This window comes from Pristiophorus japonicus, chromosome 6 (assembly GCF_044704955.1).
Source record: "Pristiophorus japonicus isolate sPriJap1 chromosome 6, sPriJap1.hap1, whole genome shotgun sequence".
Classification (NCBI taxonomy): domain Eukaryota; kingdom Metazoa; phylum Chordata; class Chondrichthyes; family Pristiophoridae; genus Pristiophorus; species Pristiophorus japonicus.
In genome coordinates, this window is record NC_091982.1 from 16,789,768 (window position 1) to 16,810,288 (window position 20,521).

General features: G+C 44.8%; 1 protein-coding gene across 1 annotated transcript in view; it reads left to right on the forward strand.

The window, feature by feature from the left end:
* The first annotated feature begins 1,458 nt into the window (after positions 1-1,458).
* The window catches only part of LOC139265561 (cationic amino acid transporter 3-like), a 45,758-nt gene continuing 26,695 nt past the window's right edge, over positions 1,459-20,521 (forward strand). The window contains exon 1 of the mRNA XM_070882636.1: positions 1,459-1,578. The gene's annotated coding sequence lies outside the window, so the exon portion shown is untranslated. The remainder of the gene's footprint in view (positions 1,579-20,521) is intronic.

Genomic DNA, 20,521 nt, shown 5'->3' on the forward strand with positions numbered 1-20,521 from the left:
ACTGATCTATAATTACCCATTTTCTCTCTCCCTCCTTTTTTAAACAGTGGTTTTACATTAGCTACCCTCCAGTCCATAGGAACTGATCCAGAGTCGATAGACTGTTGGAAAATGATCACTAATGCATCCACTATTTCTATGGCCACTTCCTTAAGTGCTCTGGGATGCAGACTATCAGGCCCCGGGGATTTATCGGCCTTCAATCCCATCAATTTCCCTAACACAATTTCCCGCTTTATAAGGATATCCTTCAGTTTCATACATTCGTACACCTCAGAAAGGACCAAACTGAAGCCAGAAACACCCAATTATCATTGCTTTCCTGCAGAGTCCACCTGGTCAGTTAGCCCTTTACTCAGTCTGGCACAATAGGGATGACAATTCAGGTGGATTTCGAGTATGGCATCATGAAGAATCACTAGATTAAGGCAATTCTTCCAAGAAGGCCAGATTATTCCCTTCCAATCTGCACTATCTGCACTTAAAGAATGCTACAGAATACAGCTTTAAATATAGTTATATTATCATAGCCTCCATATACCTTTTGGATAATTATAAGCCCCAATAGATACAGTGGTAGATTGCTATAATACACAATATTTAATTGTAATTTTAAAATTCCCATCCTTGTTTTCATGGCCTCACCATTCCCTTTCTCTGTAAACTCCTTCAGCCCTATAACCCTCTGAAATCTCTGCACTCCTCCAATTCTGGCCTCTTGTGCATCAGTCTCAGCTGGGGCTGAATGGGGACTTGTCTCTGAGTCAGAAGGTCGTGGGTTCAAGCCCCAGGGGCTTAAGCACAAAAACTCTAGGCTGACACTCCAGTGCAGTGCTGAGGGAGTAGGGGAGTTATCCCTGGTGTCCTGGTCAATCATCATAACTAACACAAATGATCTGGCCATTATCACATTGCTGTTTGTGGAAGCTTGCTAGAGTGCAAATTGGCTGCTGTGTTTCCTATATTACAACAGTGACAATACTCCAAAAGTATTCCATTGGCTGTAAAATGCTTTGAGAAGTCTGGTGGTGGTGAAAGGTGCTATATTTCATCCAAGTCCTTCTTTCTATCCCCAGTTCACATCACTCCACCATTAACAGCCCTGCCTTCAGCTGCCTCGACCCTAAACTCTGGAATGTCCTCCCTAAACCTTTGCAACTCTCTCTTCCTTTCAGACGTTCCTTAAAATCTATCTCGTTGACACAGCCTTTGGTCACCTGCCTTAATATCTCCTTATGTGGCTTGATGCTGTTTGATAATGCTCCTGTGTAGTGCCTCAGAACGTTTTACTACGTTAAAGGCGTTATATAAATGCATGTTGTTGTTACCAGGCCCCCGCTCAGTGTGATATATTGATACACCGCCGCTACCTGTGTGTTCCACTAACGCAGACCTCCTGTATGGTGTTCAATGACGGATGTCTCTCATATCCGTGACGTACATGAGTAATTAGTAGGCAGCAGCAGCAGCAGCAGCAAGCAGCAGCAGCCAGCTCAGCACTCAGACATACACAGGACACGCGGGCTGCGCTCTTCTGCGGCGACTGTCCCTGGCTACTTCATCCTAGAAAACCAAACAGTGAGTTGGCGCCTGTCGCAAGAATCGGTGCGATTCTTGTTCTTACTTTTATCTTGACAATGTGGCGATAAAGTGAAATTAGCCCAAGGCATGGCATGGATAAAAGGGACTGAATGGATCGCGGTTTGTGCTGTGGCGGCTACGAATTATTATCGTAATAAAATATTTAAATCGGATTCCGATTAAAATATTAAGAGCTTCGCGCGGTAATAGAAACACAAATGGTTGATTCTGCATCTGAATAAAGGTGCACTTTATGAGGGGACCGTGCGATTGGCGCCGAAATTATACTTTGTGATGTATTTGTGCGTTCTGGTTATTTGTCGGTTTATGATACTTGAACGTTCAGTTCGTATTTAAAAAATACTTCGATCGCCTGGGGATTAAAGAGGATTAAACTATAACGCACTTTAATTAAAGCCGGTACCAGGATGGAATTGGAACTAAAATCATTCATACGCTTCCGGTTGTTTCCTAGTATTCACCTTACATATACATATACATATCCGCACAATATGGAAAAAACACTCAACGTGCTATTTTTGGGAAGTCGAGTTGCCCGTGCTGTAAGAGGCGCGGAAGTTGGCGGTGGAGCAGCAGCACGGTGCGGCAGACTGGGCTTGGGCTGTCAGTGCGGATGCCCACTAGCCATTTGGCGGGATGAGCTACTCTGGAGCTTGTTGCATCAGCCGACCGCTCAAAGTTGTCGGCTCACTTTTCAATGCATTTCCATTGGCGAGCTGCCCGTCCATGCGAATATCTTTCAATCTCCGGGCAGCTCCTTGCGAGATCCAGTTCTTCAATTCATATCTGTGACTTCAAAGGAGAGGAGAGGAGGGGAGGGGAAGTCCCCGCAAATGGAGAATTTGAGTTTGTTTCAAGTTTACAGATCGAGCTGCAAAGTGTCTGACGCAATAGGGGAAGTGGAGGGGAAACAATTGTGGCAATGGATTCCGGACCTCGAATTCGAGCCAGTGAAATGTGTTTGTGTGTGTGTGTGTCTGTCTGGTCGCCTTTTGAACCAGATAGTTATAATAATAAATCAAATGTCCGAATATGGGTAAAACGGGACGCTGCAGGAGACGAGGGAGTGGAAAAGGAAGCTGAGCAGGTGGGGGGAGGGTCCCGCGGGTATCGAACTGTTTGGCCCAGAATTTCCTGATAACAGGCGAATTACGCCAAAAATTACACCTAGAAACAGGCCATTTGGCCAAACTGGTCTATGTCAATCTAACCGACAAGTTATGCCGAAATTTCCTGAGAATTTCAGCCTACGCTGGAACGTAAAAACTGACATATAACGAGTGGAAATTCGGCGTAAACAATCCAGCCCGATGGAAGTTCCGAATGTATGCCATATTCTTTATGCCCCTCTTTAGTTAAAGTTTGAAGCCATCAAACCATTTATGCACATTAGGCACAGCAAGCATAATAATCGTGAAAGTGTTTCCAATTTTTAATGCAAATCATTCTGATGCCATAAAGATGCATTCAAAGATACAGAAAATACATTTTAGGTCTCAATGAGGAGATGTGTGTTTTTTAATTGCTTTAAAAATCGCCATTACACACCTAAAATCTGACTTTAGGTGCATTATTGCACAGGGATGGAGCTATGCTCACGAGCGGCAGCGGGTTTTGCTGTTTGTTTCGCAGAATCGGCGCTCAAGATCATGGCCGAAGTCATTTAATGCCTGACTTTCTACAATCTTTTGCACTGAAAACCGGCACTATGTCAGACAAATGCTGTTGTTTCAGCACACGTTTTCAGGAAATTCTGGGCCTATGTCTTTAAAAGGTTTATGAAGGAAGGATGAGGTGGGACAAAAGAAAGTGGTTAAGGGAGAGTTCCATACGGCAAAGGCATCATTAATGAAGGTTTGGCTTCTGACGATGGAGTAGGGTCAAGCAATAAACTATAGTGGAGAGCCGAGGGTTTGGGCTGGAATAAAGGTATAAGCAGTTTTCTTAAGTGGTTAATTGATCTCTTGCTGCATTACTCACAGACAAAAAATAGTTTTAAAATGGTATATATATATATATATATATATTTATTTCTGTTCTGCTTATTGCATTGCTTGCCTAAATTGTCTATTAATAAATGGGAAGAAAGTGTTCAACTGCCTTCTCCTGTTAATGATCTTGATAAAATATATTTTTAAATTGTCACCCCAAGAAAAGGTAGCTGATACTGCTATGTGATATCACTGTCATTATGATGTTATTGCATGTTGTGGTCACCAGGGACCAATGAGCAGTGGTTATCATAGATGAGGAGTGTCAAAGTTTTCTTTTTAAAGGTTGCACAAGTATTGAGCCTTTGGATTCCCTATCTTAAGTTTCAATCCATGTTACCATTAATGTGCATATATTTCAAGTTACTTATACTATCAGATCTTGGTGTTCTGATACAAGATTTATCCATCAATGAAGCAACAATGTAAGAACAGCCCTTTCTGAACCGCCAAGAAATATAAGCATAAATAGGACTCAGTTGCATGTGCTTTGAGAACTGTGAGGATATACAGCTTATTATAATCCAGAAAATATGTTCTGTCTCCCGAGAAGATTTGGTTTGCTATTACATAAATATGTTTATATTATTTAAAATACATCACATTAATTAAGCCAGTTTGATACAAGTACCAGTGTCTATCTACGTAATTGGTTTGGAGTAAATATTTGATCAGTTTGTTATGTGAGTACTGTGGGTTGCTGTTACATTAGTCAGCCATGTTAGAACATGTCCAGCACATTTCCATAGTGTAGCACAATTACATCTCTAATTTTAGATAAAAAAACTTTTACCTTGCTGCAGATTTTTGTGACCTGTTTCTGAAAGTGTGATGTCTATAATATACTTTCAAAGTATAATTTCAGTTCTTTGATCCATTTCAAGTCTATCATTTCTGTTGGTGCAACAGTTGGCCTCTGCCCTTGGGTCAGGGAAGAGAAAATTAGCAGTGATTTCTGCTGCTGATTGCTATTCAGTGACTCCCAATGAAAAGTGCAAGTGGGTGTTGGCTGAATATTTTTAAAAAAATCAGGTTTCACAATGTTGCTTTCCAGTTGAATAGCCTGGAATTAATCAGTGAATGGAGTGACAGATACCGAGTGATTGCTGGGTGTTTTTACAGAGAAAGCAATGGAAATTTATTGGCCACGTTACTGCACACAACTGTGCCACACCTCTCAGTAACCAGCTGATGTGGGCGTTGCCAGAATTGAGCCTCTCAGCTGAGAATGTTGCTTAACTTAGGCAGGGATGACTAAGGTGACATGCGTTGTGTAAAATAAAACAAACCATACTTACTTGAGGGAGAAAAAGGGAAAGTGCAGGAAATCTGAAACAATAGAACAGTTCCAACGTTATCTGAAAAAGAAAAGATAGTTTAATCTTTTAGGTGGAGACCATCCATTAGAACTCAAACTGTTTATACCTGGATCAAGAAGGGAAATTGGTTTGGTCCATCAGAATTCCTACTGGGGCCAACTTTGAATTAAATCTTTCCTCCAGTTTTCTCTCCTTTTCCAGCCTTCTCCCCTGATGGTGCTGACTCATGCTGGAGTATGTCTCCAAAGGTTCTGTCAGCCTCTGGTACTTCAACCAATTGACCATTCCTCGTGGGAGCACTCAATTGTTACCAGCCACACAGTCTGTGTGTTACTGCTTTCTAATAAGATATTAGTTGCAACAGGAAATAAAATGCTTTACACTTTATGGCAGAGAGCTGGTTTAATTTAGTGGCTTATGAGCATTTTTAAATTAAGTGGAGCACTTAGATTAAAAAGATAATTTATTTGGAGTCACGGACACAATGGATAAACTAATTTACTTTTAAATTAACTTTATTAACATCTGCCACTGGATTGAAATGTTAGTCACACTGTTATGCTAACTGTATAGAAACATAGAAACATAGAAAATAGGTGCAGGAGTAGGCCATTCGGCCCTTCTAGCCTGCATCGCCATTCAATGAGTTCATGGCTGAACATGCAACTTCAGTACCCCATTCCTGCTTTCTCACCATACCCCTTGATTCCCCTAGTAGTAAGGACTTCATCTAACTCCTTTTTGAATATATTTAGTGAATTGGCCTCAACAACTTTCTGTGGTAGAGAATTCCACAGGTTCACCACTCTCTGGGTGAAGAAATTCCTCCTCATCTCGGTCCTAAATGGCTTCCTCCTTATCCTTAGACTGTGTCCCCTGGTTCTGGACTTCCCCAACATTGGGAACATTCTTCCTGCATCTAACCTGTCTAACCCCGTCAGAATATAATTCTAGCTTAATTAGTGTGGTAAGCATTGATTGTATTTTAGATCAAAATTAGCCCAACAACATTTATTTGCAAACAGTAATATTGGGCTCAATTTTGTCCAGGAGTTGCTCCGTTTTTTTTGGAGTAACCTGCTTTTTCTGGCGTAACTTAAAAATCCCCAGTTTCCCCAATCAATTTGCACCAGCGTAACTCACTTAGTTACTTTTTTTTAGGTTCTTTTTTTCTCAAAAGGAGGCATTACCAGCCACCAATGCCAGTTCTGCCCATTTAGGTAATTTTGGCCAGCTAATAGTTACTCCAAATCTACTTAGGCCAGCGTATGTGGCCACTTCAGGAAACAATTGCGGAGAGTTAAATAAATCAGCGCAGGTAAGTACATCGGAGGCCATTCGGCCTCAGATGGGGCGGGAAGCAGCGAGGACCTGCACCTACACCAACCAAGCCTTACCCTTAGCAATGTTTGCAAACAAACTACTAACAATTCTACAAGAAATAAAAAATTGATGTCCTACCTTCATCTTCAAACTGCAATTCACCTTTCTGCACTCAGCCCGGGAAGGCAGCGGGCTGGTGCAGGAAGCCACTTGGCCTGGGCTGGGGCTGGACAACTCACCGGGAGGTCACTCGGCCTGGGCTGGGGCGGGATAACGCACCGGGAGGTCACTCGGCCTGGGCTAGGGGCAGGACAACGCACCGGGAGACCACTCGGCCTGGGCTAGGGGTAGGACAACACACCGGGAGGCGAATTGGCCTGGGCTAGGGGTAGGACAACGCACCGGGAGGTCACTCGGCTTGGGCTGGGGCGGGATAACGCACCGGGAGGTCACTCGGCTTGGGCTAGGGGCGGGAGAACGCACCGGGAGGTCACTCGGCCTGGGCTGGGGCGGGACAACTCACCGGGAGGTCACTCGGCCTGGGCTGGGGCGGGACAACTCACCGGGAGGTCACTGGGCTAGGGGTAGGACAACTCACCGGGAGGCCACTCGGCCTGGGCTAGGGGCGGGAGAACGCACCGGGAGGTCACTCGGCCTGGGTTAGGGGCGGGACAACGCACCGGGAGGTCACTGGGCCTGGGCTAGGGGCGGGAGAACGCACCGGGAGGTCACTTGGCCTGGGCTAGGGGCGGGACAACGCACCGGGAGGTCACTCGGCCTGGGCTAGGGGTAGGACAACTCACCGGGAGGCCACTCGGCCTGGGCTAGGGGTAGGACAACACACCGGGAGGCGAATCGGCCTGGGCTCGGGGCGGGCAACAGAACTGATAGTGCTCCTGCCTGCCGGTGATTTCTATCAGTTCTCATGCCCGCCCCGAGCCCAGGCCAAGTGGCCTCCCGGTGCGATCGATCTCTTAGTGATCCTGCCTGCCGGTGATTTCTAAGAGATCGATCGCACCGGGAGGCCACTCGGCCAGGGCAAGGGGCGGGCTGGAGAACTGAGAAATCACCGTCAGGCAGGAGCATTATATCAGTTCTCCTGCCCGCCCCTAGCCCAACAAAGGAGGCAGAATTTATGAGATGGAGAATTTTACCTAAAGGAGCTCCAGTTTCAACGAGAGAGAGATAACAAAAGCAACACAGATTCGAAGAGAGGGAATAATGTAAATTCAGCACCAATGAGATGGAAAAATAGCGGCAGCATGAGGAGAAGCAGCACAAGGCTGACCAGAGGGAGGAAGAACATCACCACACTCTCAAACTGACAGAGACCTACATCAGTATGTTGACAAATTGGGACTATTGTTGCAGACGCGCTACTGCGCATGCGCAGACATCACTAATCGCCACTGCGCATGTGCAGATGTCTCGGCACATTTTCCAGCACAGAACGACTGGCCACGCTGCGCGACTGCAGTGAAGAGGCCAGACAGCGGCCAAAGTTCCAATATTTTTTTTCGGTGTATCTGGGAACGTACAAAAGCGGCGCAACTCCGGTAAATGGGCTCGGCCAAAATTGAGCCCATTGTGTCTGAGGTCTATCTTCACTTGCCCTGACTGAACTGTGGCTTTAACATGGCCTCTGTCACCCCTGGCCCAAGGAATCAGGCAGCGTTTCCAAATCGGGTAAGATCAGGTTTGGCTGTGTTAAATTGCCTGCCGATACCCAGTATCGAGGTTCATATGAAGAATAGCTTCTTGGTTGAAATACTGCAGGGCTGCATGGAACCGTGAGATTCACCATCTTCAGAAGAACACACACACACACAGACAGACAGACTGTGCTTAGTTTAAATGCATATAAATAAGCTTAATTAGAAAAATATTTTAACTTGAAGTGTAATAGCTGGTTTCTTAACAGAAGTTTTTATCATCTCTGCTTTCTGAAGTGGGCCATGGAAATGTAATTTATTTTGTTGAGCCTCAACTCCCACTGTTTATTACTCTGTGTGAATACCAGGGGTTTCAAAGTCTGACCCTTGAAAGTGCTAAGAGGACAGGTGTCCACGATTACTGTGGTAAAACACCTCATGAAAATATATTTTAATTAATAGATGGCTGTATTTTTGAAACACACGTTTTAATAGAAACATAGAAAATAGGTGCAGGAGTAGGCCATTCGGCCCTTCTAGCCTGCACCGCCATTCAATGAGTTCATGGCTGAACATGCAACTTCAGTACCCCATTCCTGCTTTCTCACCATACCTCTTGATTCCCCTAGTAGTAAGGACTTCATCTAACTCCTTTTTGAATATATTCAGTGAACTGGCCTCAACAACTTTCTGTGGTAGAGAATTCCACAGGTTCACCACTCTCTGGGAACATTCTTCCTGCATCTAACCTGTCTAACCCCATCAGAATTTTAAATGTTTCTATGAGGTCCCCTCTCATTCTTCTGAACTCCAGTGAATACAAGCCCAGTTGATCCAGTCTTTCTTGATAGGTCAGTCCCGCCATCCCGGGAATCATTCTGGTGAACCTTCGCTGCACTCCCTCAATAGCAAGAATGTCCTTCCTCAGGTTAGGAGACCAAAACTGTACACAATACTCCAGGTGTGGCCTCACCAAGGTCCTATACAACTGTAGCAACATCTCCTTGCTCCTGTACTCAAATCCTCTCGCTATGAAGGCCAACATGCCATTTGCTTTCTTAACCGCCTGCTGTACCTGCATGCCAACCTTCAATGACTGATGTACCATGACACCCAGGTCTCGTTGCACCTCCCCTTTTCCTAATCTGTCACCATTCAGATAATAGTCTGTCTCTCTGTTTTTACCACCAAAGTGGATAACCTCACATTTATCCACATTATACTTCATCTGCCATGCAATTGCCCACTCACCGAACCTATCCAAATCACTCTGCAGCCTTATAGCATCCTCCTCGCAGCTCACACTGCCAACCAACTGAGTGTCATCCGCAAATTTGGAGACACTACATTTAATCCCCTCGTCTAAATCATTAACGTACAGTGTAAACAGCTGGGGCCCCAGCACAGAACCTTGCGGTACCCCATTAGTCACTGCCTGCCATTCTGAAAAGTCCCCATTTACTCCTACTCTTTGCTTCCTGTCTGACAACCAGTTCTCAATCCATGTCAGCACACTACCCCCAATCCCATGTGCTTTAACTTTGCACATTAATCTCTTGTGTGGGACCTTGTCGAAAGCCTTCTGAAAGTCCAAATATACCACATCAACTGGTTCTCCCTTGTCCACTCTACTGGAAACATCCTCAAAAAATTCCAGAAGATTTGTCAAGCATGATTTCCCTTTCACAAATCCATGCTGACTTAGACCTATCATATCACCTCTTTCCAAATGCACTGCTATGACATCCTTAATAATTGATTCCATCATTTTACCCACTACCGATGTCAGGCTGACCGGTCTATAATTCCCTGTTTTCTCTCCCCCTCCTTTTTTAAAAAGTGGGGTTACATTGGCTACCCTCCACTCCATAGGAACTGATCCAGAGTCAATGGAATGTTGGAAAATGACTGTCAATGCATCCACTATTTCCAAGGCCACCTCCTTAAGTACTCTGGGATGCAGTCCATCAGGCCCTGGGGATTTATCGGCCTTCAATCCCATCAGTTTCCCCAACACAATTTCCCGACTAATAAGGATTTCCCTCAGTTCCTCCTCCTTACTAGACCCTCCGACCCCTTTTATATCCGGAAGGTTGTTTGTGTCCTCCTCAGTGAATACCGAACCAAAGTACTTGTTCAATTGGTCCGCCATTTCTTTGTTCCCCGTTATGACTTCCCCTGATTCTGACTGCAGGGGACCTACGTTTGTCATTACTAACCTTTTTCTCTTTACATATCAATAGAAACTTTTGCAATCCGCCTTAATGTTCCCTGCAAGCTTCTTCTCGTACTCCATTTTCCCTGTTTTGATATGGTCTTATACCGCAGTATGTTCCTTCAATAAATAAAAGGTTTGATGTTTGATTATGGATTAGATACTGACATGATGCCTGCTGGACTAATTTCAACACAGGGCTTTCATAGAAGAATCATAGAAACATAGAAAATAGGTGCAGGAGTCGGCCATTCGGCCCTTCGAGCCTGCATCGGCATTCAACAAGATCATGGCTGATCACCCACCCCAGCACGCCCCCCGACACCCCCAGCCGCAAGGACCACATCCAACAACTCCCTCCCGAACACATCCAATGAACTGGCATCAACAACTCTCTGCGGCAGGGAACCCCACAGTCCAATAACTCCCCGAGTGAAGAAGTCTCTCCCCATCCCAGCCCCAAACAGCCCACCCCCCCATCCCAAGACCGCGCCCCCTCTGACCCCCCCCCCCCGGCTCCGGACCCATCCAATACCGGGAACACCCCCCACCCCCCCCCTGCACCCAACCCGCCCCGTCCCGTCAGAATCCTTCCCAAATGCCGAACAGCCCCGGATGTCGAGCCCCCAGCACCGGCCACCCCGGAGCCACGCCCCCGCGACGCCAACCACACCACATCCACCAACCGCCATCTGCGCAGTCAACCCGTCCACCCCACTCTGAACACTCCCCGCACCGAGGCACAGAGCCCCCAGGCCCGCCCCTCCAACATACTTCGCCCCCCCTCCCCCCCCAGATCTCCGCTGCAGTGTGGCCCCTCCCGTCCCCCAACCTGGGGTTCTCCGCCCACCACCACTCTCCCCTCCATCCCCCGCCCCCGTCTCCCCTCCACTTCCCTCTGCCTCCCCGCACAGGCTCCCATCTTGGGGGCGGTAACATTCTGGGGCCGGGAATTTTAGCCCCAGAGTGGAAGTACTGCTCCCACCGCAGAATTGGCCTCACCACCCTTCAATGGAAGCGAAGTGCAATTTCCCACACTCCACTTCCTTTGGGGGCAGTTACCGGGGCACGATTGGATGCTCCTGTGACAGTTTGAACTGGTGCTCTCCACTTTCTGTCCTGTGACAGTTTGAACTGGTGCTCTCCACTCTCTGTCCTGTGACAGTTTGAACTGATGCTCTCCACTCTCTGTCCTGTGACAGTTTGAACTGATGCTCTCCACTCTCTGTCTTGATACTTATAGAAATTTACAGCACAGAAGGAGACCGTTCGGCCCATCGTGTCTATGCTGGCCGACAAAGAGCTACCCAGCCTAATCCCATTTTCCAGCTCTTGGTCTGTAGTCTTGTAGGTTACGGTACTTCAAGTGCATATCTAAGTACTTTTTAAATGCGATGAGGGTTTCTGCCTTCCCTTCCTTTCAGGCAGTGAGTTCCAGACCCCCACTACCCTCTGGGTGGAAAAAAGTACGCTTCAATTCTCCTCTAATCCTTCTATCAATTATTTTAAATCTATCCCCCCTTGGTTATTGACCTCTCTGCTCAGGGAAATAGATCTTTCCTATCCACTCTATCTAGGCCCCTCATACACCTCAATTAAGTTTTTCCTCGGCCTCCTTTGTTTCAAAGAAAACTACCCTAGCCTATCCAATCTTGCCTCATAGCTAAAATTGTTGCAGCTACACTAATAAACTAATTTTGCCAGAAGCTGATTCAGGAAGTTAAATTGTTACGGGTATTCTGAAGTGCTGCAATATACCAGGAAACAACTGATGTTGCACAAGATCAAAAGAAGTTTCTCACCTGTTACAATATGTGCCTTCAGTGTGCCATTCTATGAACAAAAGATCACTTGGATCACTCCTCCCATTCCTGAGGCAGTGGCAACATTACAAAATACTGTTTTTAACCAAGGAGTGTATTTTGTAGCACAAAGCATTACTCTTGTCTTTGTTTCCTTCCTAAGGAAGAGAAACTGTGTAAAAAGTTAACACCTCACCTAATGACATAAGTTAATGCACCACCTAATGCATTAATGAACCGCATGGACTAGAAGGTCCCTCATTTGAATCCCAGTCAATGTTCAGTTAACTGATCTTAGTTTGGGCATCTGGGGTTAGGATGGAGGAGCAAAAAAACTAAAATCAGCCAGTATTCCTGCTCCTGATTGGTACCCAGTATTGTGCATATAGATGTTGAGGGAGATGATCGGGGTTGGCTGTGCTGCTTCTGGGCAGATAGCCTATTGACATTCACTGTTCAGGTGCACAGGTGAAGAATGAACTCTTGGAAGGTTGTGGAGAGAGAGCCAGCACTTTCATTGAAAGATTTAGCACAAAATATAAAATATAAAATTGCTATCACTGGCTCAGCTCACTCGGTCTTCTGTGAGAGTACAGGTCACAGGCTGCATAGTTGAATATACTGCTCTTTTGGATTTATTCAACCTGCTGTAGTCGTTCATTCATTTTGTTTTTAAAATGTAATCAGAAATAAGCTGTCAGTTTTCATCTGTCATTCGTGGTTTATTTCTGTCACCCTTCTAAAACCAGCACACAGCACATTTTAAAATTCTTATCTTAGTGTTGAAATTCCTACATGGCCTCATCTCTCCCTATCTCTAACCCTCTCCAGCCCTACAACCCTTCAAGTACTCTTCATTCCCCAACTCTGGCTCTTGTCCTCCCCCGTCCCATTCCTTCACACCACCATTGCCGGCCATGCCTTCAGCTGTCTCGGCCCTAAGCTCTGGAATTCCCTCTCTGCCTCTCTACCTCTCTCTCCTTTTAAGACCCTCCTTAAAATCTATCTCTTTGACCAAGCTATTGGTCACCTGTCCTAATGTCTCATTTTTTGGTTCGGTGTCAATTTTTGTCTGATTATGCACCTGTGAAGCAGCCTGGAATGTTTTACTAAATTAAAAGCGCTCTATAAATGTAAGTTGTTGTCGCCATTGCTAATACTGATCTGGTGTCAAATACAGATACACAGTACACACATAATATATATATCTTAAGACATGGGTTTGAAACTTATAACCATTTTCTTTTTAATGAGCACACATAAGTTAATATGATTTAGTAAACCTTTATTCCACTAGCATGCCTAAGATCTCACCCCGCAACATGGGTCATTACTACTAGGGGAATCAAGGGGTATGGTGAGAAAGCAGGAATGGGGTACTGAAGTTGCATGTTGAGCCATGAACTCATTGAATGGCGGTGCAGGCTAGAAGGGCCAAATGGCCTACTCCTGCACCTATTTTCTATGTTTCTATGTTTCTATGTCATTGAATAAATGAACTGAGCTACATAGATCAATTATCTATTGTTAGCTTATGTCACACAAACACCATTTATCTGATAATGTCTGGTATCCAACCTTTTGGATCCCAAGAGGCAGTGGAAAATGTGAGGCTCTTTCCTATTGGTCATCTACCAGTCCCAAAATGGTACACTGGCAATTAATAAACAGATTGTGAGGCTCAGAGGTCATGATTTTCTGCTTAAGTGCCACTTCCCCAGCAACAACATAAAAGTCTAGAAATGAAAGGCCAGTGTGCTGACCTAATCGATCACTCAGCTCCTTGTTTGCATCACATGAGACAGCTCTGAATGATGCAGCAGTTTCCCAGAAGTGAGAAATGGAAAAAATATCCCCATTGTTTGAGTTATTCAGTTACTTCCTGATAGCTGTGTGTTAATAAATGGGCCGGATTATCTCTGGTGAAGCCACAAAACTGTACGGTGATCTTTACTTTCTTGCAATATTTGTTCTTGGCTTTTATTCCTTAAATATTGAAGGAAACATGTACATAATTTGTGAGGGGATGATGAATAGGTACGTACCATAAATTATTGCAAGATGGCTGTATTCTTCAAGTCCAAAATTTGTGCAAATTATCTTGCCTACATTCATAGCACATTTACATTACCATGTAACCCCACTTTCTACTTCAGTGCCGTGAAATAAATAAGGCAGCAATGGAACTTCATGGGGAGGTTGGGGGAGGGATCTAAGTCAGAGAGGGGAAATAGAAAAAGTGGCATGGGCTGGAGTACATGGTGTTTTTCCTGAGGTTGGGTCTGTGGCATGTTGTTAGGACAAAATAAGGGGAGCTTTACATTGCCCCTATATGTATATTATATATAGGGCAGATTTCATAACCACTGGAACGATGAGAAAATACAAAAAAGACACTTGGGTCCTCTCCAGATTGCGCTATTCATTAGTAGTCTTCCCCGATGACGCGATTGATATAGCTGGCATGTAACTGAACCATTCAGACCAGAAGTGTCCCAAGTTATGTCCGAGTTGGCTGATCTCAGCCAGGCTGAGCCAGGGAGGGAGAAATCACGCGTGATCTCTGCAGCAAGCTGTTTATATGTGAATGTCAGGTAAGAGCAGGATTCGTTTCAGCTGTGATGGCTCTGATGGTTGAAAAGTCTGCCAACAATGGATTCTTGAGTAAGGTATGAGAAGGCACACAGAACCTGTAGAATTGCACCGCAAGCAGGAGTCAACATCGTGGGAGAAAATTGGTATTTTTCCAGAAAATAACATTTACCCTGTACAGGAAAAAGGTTCAACCATCCACTAGAAAATGTAAATATTTAGACGTTGAATGAGCAAAGGTTTAGCCTAGCATACAGTGTATCCCACAGCTGAATTGTCTGTCGACATTCACCGTTTAGGCTTGTGCATAAATGATGGCAACTTCGGTGTCTGCAACTAACCCTTGGTGAACAATGGTCCTAGCCTGGACCGAAATAGTCTATTATTTTTGCATGTGTTCCCTGCCTCCTTAGGCTTCCTTTCTGGTAATTGTAGAGTCACAGCCCCAGATATTTCCATTATTTCCTCACCATATTGTGCAAGCTTTATGTAATATGATGATCTGGGCTCTGTGGTTTTTCCTGTTTTTATTTTGGAGAGGTCTCGGACTGCTATTTTTATATTCATTTTAGTTACTATAAAATCAAATGTTTGGACCTAACAAGTGTACAAGTACTTCCTCTATTTTATGGCATGCCTTTTTCGTCTAAAGCTCTTGTGAATGGCATCTTGGTGGTAATTCAGTATGTCAGCATGAGTCATCAGCTTTAGAAGAGGAAGGATAAAGATGGGGAGAATCAAAAACACTGGAGCGCAAATCTTTCCTGTAATTGAATTGGGCTTGTTGCACACGCCCAACTTTAATTAAATTCCTCATGGCTGATCACCAAAAACTTGTTTCCTCTGCTTATTACAGTTAATCAGTTATGAAAAGCAGGAATGGAGATGATTTGATCAGTGACTAGCGATCAAATCAAAACATTTTTTAAGGCATCTGTCCATTGTCAGGGAAATGAGTGACGTGCAGACAGATAGGATGTATGGAGCATACACCTTTTGAAATTGATACATGTGATTTCGTGCCCTAAATGGGTTTTGTGCCATGTTTGTTTTGAGTTTAAAGAAAATCTCTGCATTTGTGCTTCAAATTTGGATTTAATCAAAGTATTTTTCCTTCTTTCCTACTGCCCTGTCTTCCTCTTTTGTACTGATATAACATCTGTCACATTGAAATGTTTCAAGGTGCTTTGCAGAATGCTTTTTTTGTAGTGTAGTGACTGTTGTTATGCAGGCAAAAAAAAAAACCTTATTTTGCAAGGCCCTGTATTGGACCAGAAAATGGGATACTCAACTGATTCACTGTTCCAATGGGCAATTTGGGGGCAAAAAGCGCTACCAAAATACTTGGCCTCATTTTAATATACAAATGTGCCTTAATAAGAATCCTACAACATAGGAACAGGAGTAGGCCATTTAGCCCCTTGAGCCTGTTCTGCCATGCAACAAAATCATGGCTGATTTGTGACCTAACTCCATATACTCACCTTTGCCCCATATCCCTTAATAATTTTGGTTAACAAAACTCTCAATCTCAGATTTAAAATTAACAATTGATCTAGCAATTGCTGTTAGCGGAAGAAAGTTCCAAACTTCTAAATCTTGTGACTGTGGGTGAGATTCCATCTATACCATGCTGCTCATCCATAACTGGATACAAGGGAGTCTGTGGATCTGCCCTGCCCACATAGGGCTCTTAAATTTAAAATCCTATGGAAATAGTATCTGGTGAAGGTTTCTAATTACTCTTCCTGCCTTTTACTCTCTGCATTAATTGCTTTCTCCCCCCCCCTTGCCAATACTTGGATTTGTTACTTCTGATTGCTGCTGGTTATAACATTATAAAGAGGAATAATGAGTTTTAATGGTGATGGGGAGTTTGCAATGGACCAATGAATGCTGGTGCAAATGTTCATACTTGTGTAACTAAATATATGTAGGGTACTGCCTTAAGCCTTGAGCATTGCTGCAGAGTGAAATGAATGGCTGCAGAAATTATTCCTTTTTGGAAAGCTGGCTACTGCTGTCCTGCTGGGAAGTATGTGTGTGTGTGAACAAAATTTGGCATGACTAATGCCCTCCATGTGTTAACTAGCCCATTGACATTGTTTGGCTTCACAAATGAAAAGTTTGGGCAAGGTGCTGCTGTGCATGGGATTGCAAAAGTTAGCACCTTCAGGGGAGGAGTAGAGACAGTTTCAGAGGGAGAGAATCATATAGCTCACTACCGACATCAGTAGAGTGTTTCAACCTGATCTTAAAAAAAGAGTTTGTCACAGATCAGGGCAGCTCAGGAACGATGTTTACACCAGAGTGTGTTTCGGGCTATGCTAAGTGATGAGACCAGTGGGCAGCATGCCTTGTCTTTCTGACCTTGGGGTGGAGGAGGAGAGATTAGGGAAAACAATTATAAAAACAAATGTATGTAATGTGAGTGATTGAAAGTTGCAAGATCTGTGCATGTTGCTGCTTGAACATTCTGTTCCTATGGGATTTACTGGCTCATTTCTCTGAAATCATAAGCCTAACGAAATAGCCTTTGCATGAGGGGGGATGTTCTCATGAGTTACAATTTTCTTCCAAAGTTGCAAAACAGTTCTGGACTAAACCCTTCTGAGATTTTTTATAAAAAAATGACTCATGCTTGAATAATGCCACGCAAGACCAGGGGAAATCACAGCATGCTTCAGCCTCTGATCTGGCTTAGATCAGAATTAATGAGAGAGGAGATCATGCATTTAAAAAAAAGGCAATCATTTCCTGTAAGTGTGCGTAGGCAGCATGCTTGATGGATGTCCTACTGAGGACAGAGACTGACAATAATAAACACAAATCCAATCTTTGTTTTTGAAACAATCATGTACCTCTACTCCTTTCCACAGGTGTAGAATAGTGAATAGTTGTTGTGACTTAAAGAGTCTTGCACTGTTTTGATATTGTCCATGAGGTGCTTGTGCTGCCTGTTCCTTGCGTATGGGTCTTGAGCACCATTGTTTTACCAGGTGTTACCAGCAGCTGGTTCGAGCCAACCATACACGTCAAGAACCAGCAGCACAAGCACCAGTCTGAGGCCACATTCGAAGCAGCTTTAAAAAGATAGGCCTGGAATTTACGGTCTGCGGTGAAGCGAAGGCGTTCACCGCTGGGCCCCAAAGTACGCTTCGCACAAGGATCTTGCGATCTCTGTGTCGAGAACTTCAGGGTTTTCTGACATTCAACTCAAGCCACCAGAGATTAGTGGGGATCCCCTTGTGCGAGCTGCTGTGACGTCAACGAGCTGTCTAAGCAGCCAATCAAAGCGCAGAATTCTCACAGACGGCAAATCTGTGAGTAAGCTCTTAAAATTCGAACATTTTTAAAAATGTTAGAGAGAGCAAAAGAAAGATTGGGGCTTTCACATGAGGAAAAGGCAAAAAATGAAATAAAGATGAAAAAAATTTCATTTTAAGTTTCTTAAAATATTAGAATTTTTATTAAAAATAGAAAAATTTCACATTGCGCAAAATTAAAATTTGTTTTTCAGGCCCTTAACCTTTGTTTATCAGTCAATAAGCTGTTAAAACCCCGGTTACACCTAATCCCCTTGAGTCTAACTTTTAGTGGAGAATTTAACTGTAATTACAGGTACTGTGAAAGAGCTGAAGTTTCCCTGATTTGAGTGATTGCACTGATTGCTGGCTCTGTGGTGGAAGGGGGCGGGGGGGAGGGGGGGTGGGAGGGCACAGTGCAGCCTATGGAGGAGCAGTGAATGACAGACTGTAACTTCAGGATTTCTGCATGCTCCAAATCCCAAAGTTGCAGTCAGCTTCAAAGGTGGAATGATGGCGAACACAACCAGTTCGCCTCCATCCGAACTGCAAAATCCGGGCTATTGCAATTGTCTATTAGATCTGCTTTTCAATTTGTGTCTTTTTCACAAAAAATACTTTCTCTTCCCCCACGCCCCCACGCCCCCACCCCCGCCGCCCCTCCTCGGGATATTTGGACTTTTTCTATTTTCACTTGATTATTCATCCTTTTCCTTTTTGGCATTCTATTCTCCAATTTAAAACCCCATTGTTTTGGCATTTTATTTTGCCTGATTTGAGCTAGAAATGCTACATCAAGTTTCTGACCAAGTCCCGATGTAAAATGCAAAAATATTACACAGTGGAACACATAGAGAATACCAATAAAATAACATGTATACTGATATGTCCTTACCATACAGTATAAATGCACACAAGGCCCATACTTGAGAGAAGGTCACTCTGTGACCAGTTACCTTTATTACCAAGACCTCAAGTGATGAAGGTGGATGGAGCTTCCCCTTTTATACCTGAAAGTCCAGGTTAGGAGTGTCTCCCACAAGTTTGCCGCTTGTGGTCAATGTTTTGAAGGTGTACAACTTAGGTCAGCTTATACATGGGTTACAATGATAGTTGAATACATGACATCACCTCCCCCCCCCCCCCCCCCGCCAAAGTCTTATTGGGATCACAGGTTAAGTCTCTCTGGTGGTTTTTGCTTCCTTGTAGAGCGCCTGAATTGGGGCTCCGGTTGTTGGGCACTGGCCTGAGTATCTGCTGTTTGCGGTGCCTCAGGTCTGTCCGGACTGCCCACAGTGACTGGGCTCTCCTCCACTTGGCTCCGGTGTTTGGTCACCTGTGGTGGAGTGAACTCTACAGCGTGTTCTTCCTCTACTTCTTCTGTGGGGTTGCTGAACCTCCTTTTAGTTTGATCCATGTTTGCGGCAGATTTGTCCATTGGTATGTTTAACTAACAAAATCCTATCCCCCTCTTTGGCAATCACAGTGCCTGCAAGCCATTTGGGCTCTGCAGCATAATTAAGGACAAAAACAGGGTCATTGACATCAATGCATCACGCCCTCGCATTCCTGTCATGGTAGTCACATTGTGACTGATGCCTGCTCTCAACAATTTCTTTCATAATAGGGTGTATAAGGGTTAACCTGGTTTTGAGCGTCCTTTTCATTAGCAGCTCTGCAGGTGGAACTCCTGTGAGCGGGTGTGGTCGGGATCTATTGGCCAACAGGAGGCGTGATAAGAGGCTTTGTAGGGAACCCCTTTGGATTCTGTGCATCCCCTGTTTGATTATCTGCACTGCTCATTCCGCCTGGCCATTTGAAGCCGGCTTGAACGGTGCCATTCTGACATGGTTGATTCCATTGCCTGCCATGAAGTCCTGGAATTCAGTGCTTGTGAAGCACGGGCCATTGTCGCTGACCAAGACATCCGGTAGACCATGGGCGGCAAACATTGCCCGTAGACTTTCTACCATGGCAGAGGATGTGCTTGAATTTAAAATGACACACTCAATCCATTTGGAGTAGGCGTCTACTACAACCAAAAACATTTTTCCCATGAAAGGACCTGCGTAGTCCACATGGATGTGTGACCATGGCTTGGTGGACCAGGGGCTAAGGGGGGCTTCCCTGGGTGCGTTGCCCAGCTGAGCACACGTGTTACACCTGCGAACACAAAGTTCCAGGTCTGCATCTATCCCTGGCCACCGAACGTGTGACCTGGCAATTGCCTTCATCATGACAATGCTCAGGTACTCATTGTGAAGTTCTCTGATAAACACCTCTCTGCCCAACTGGGGCATGACTACTCGGTTTCCCCACAGTAGGCAATCGGCCTGAATCGAGAGTTCGTCCTTGCGCCTATGAAACGGTTTAAATTCCTCAAGGCATGCCCCGTACCTGGCTGCCCAGTCCCCATTCAGGACACATTTCTTAACTAAAGACAGTAGCGGGTCTTTATTTGGCCAGACTTTAATCTGACGGGCTGTCACAGGTGAGCCTTCGCTTTCGAAAGCTTCAACAGCTATGACCATCTCAGCATCATGCTCAGTTGCCCCCTCAGTGGTGTCTCGTGGGAGCATGCTGAGTGCATTGGCGCAGTTTTCAGTGCTCGGTCTGTGCCGAATTGTGTAGTCATAGGCGGTTAATGTGAGTGCCCACCTCTATATGCAGGCCGATGCGTTCGCATTTATGGACCTGTGAGCATGATATTCGCTCCACAG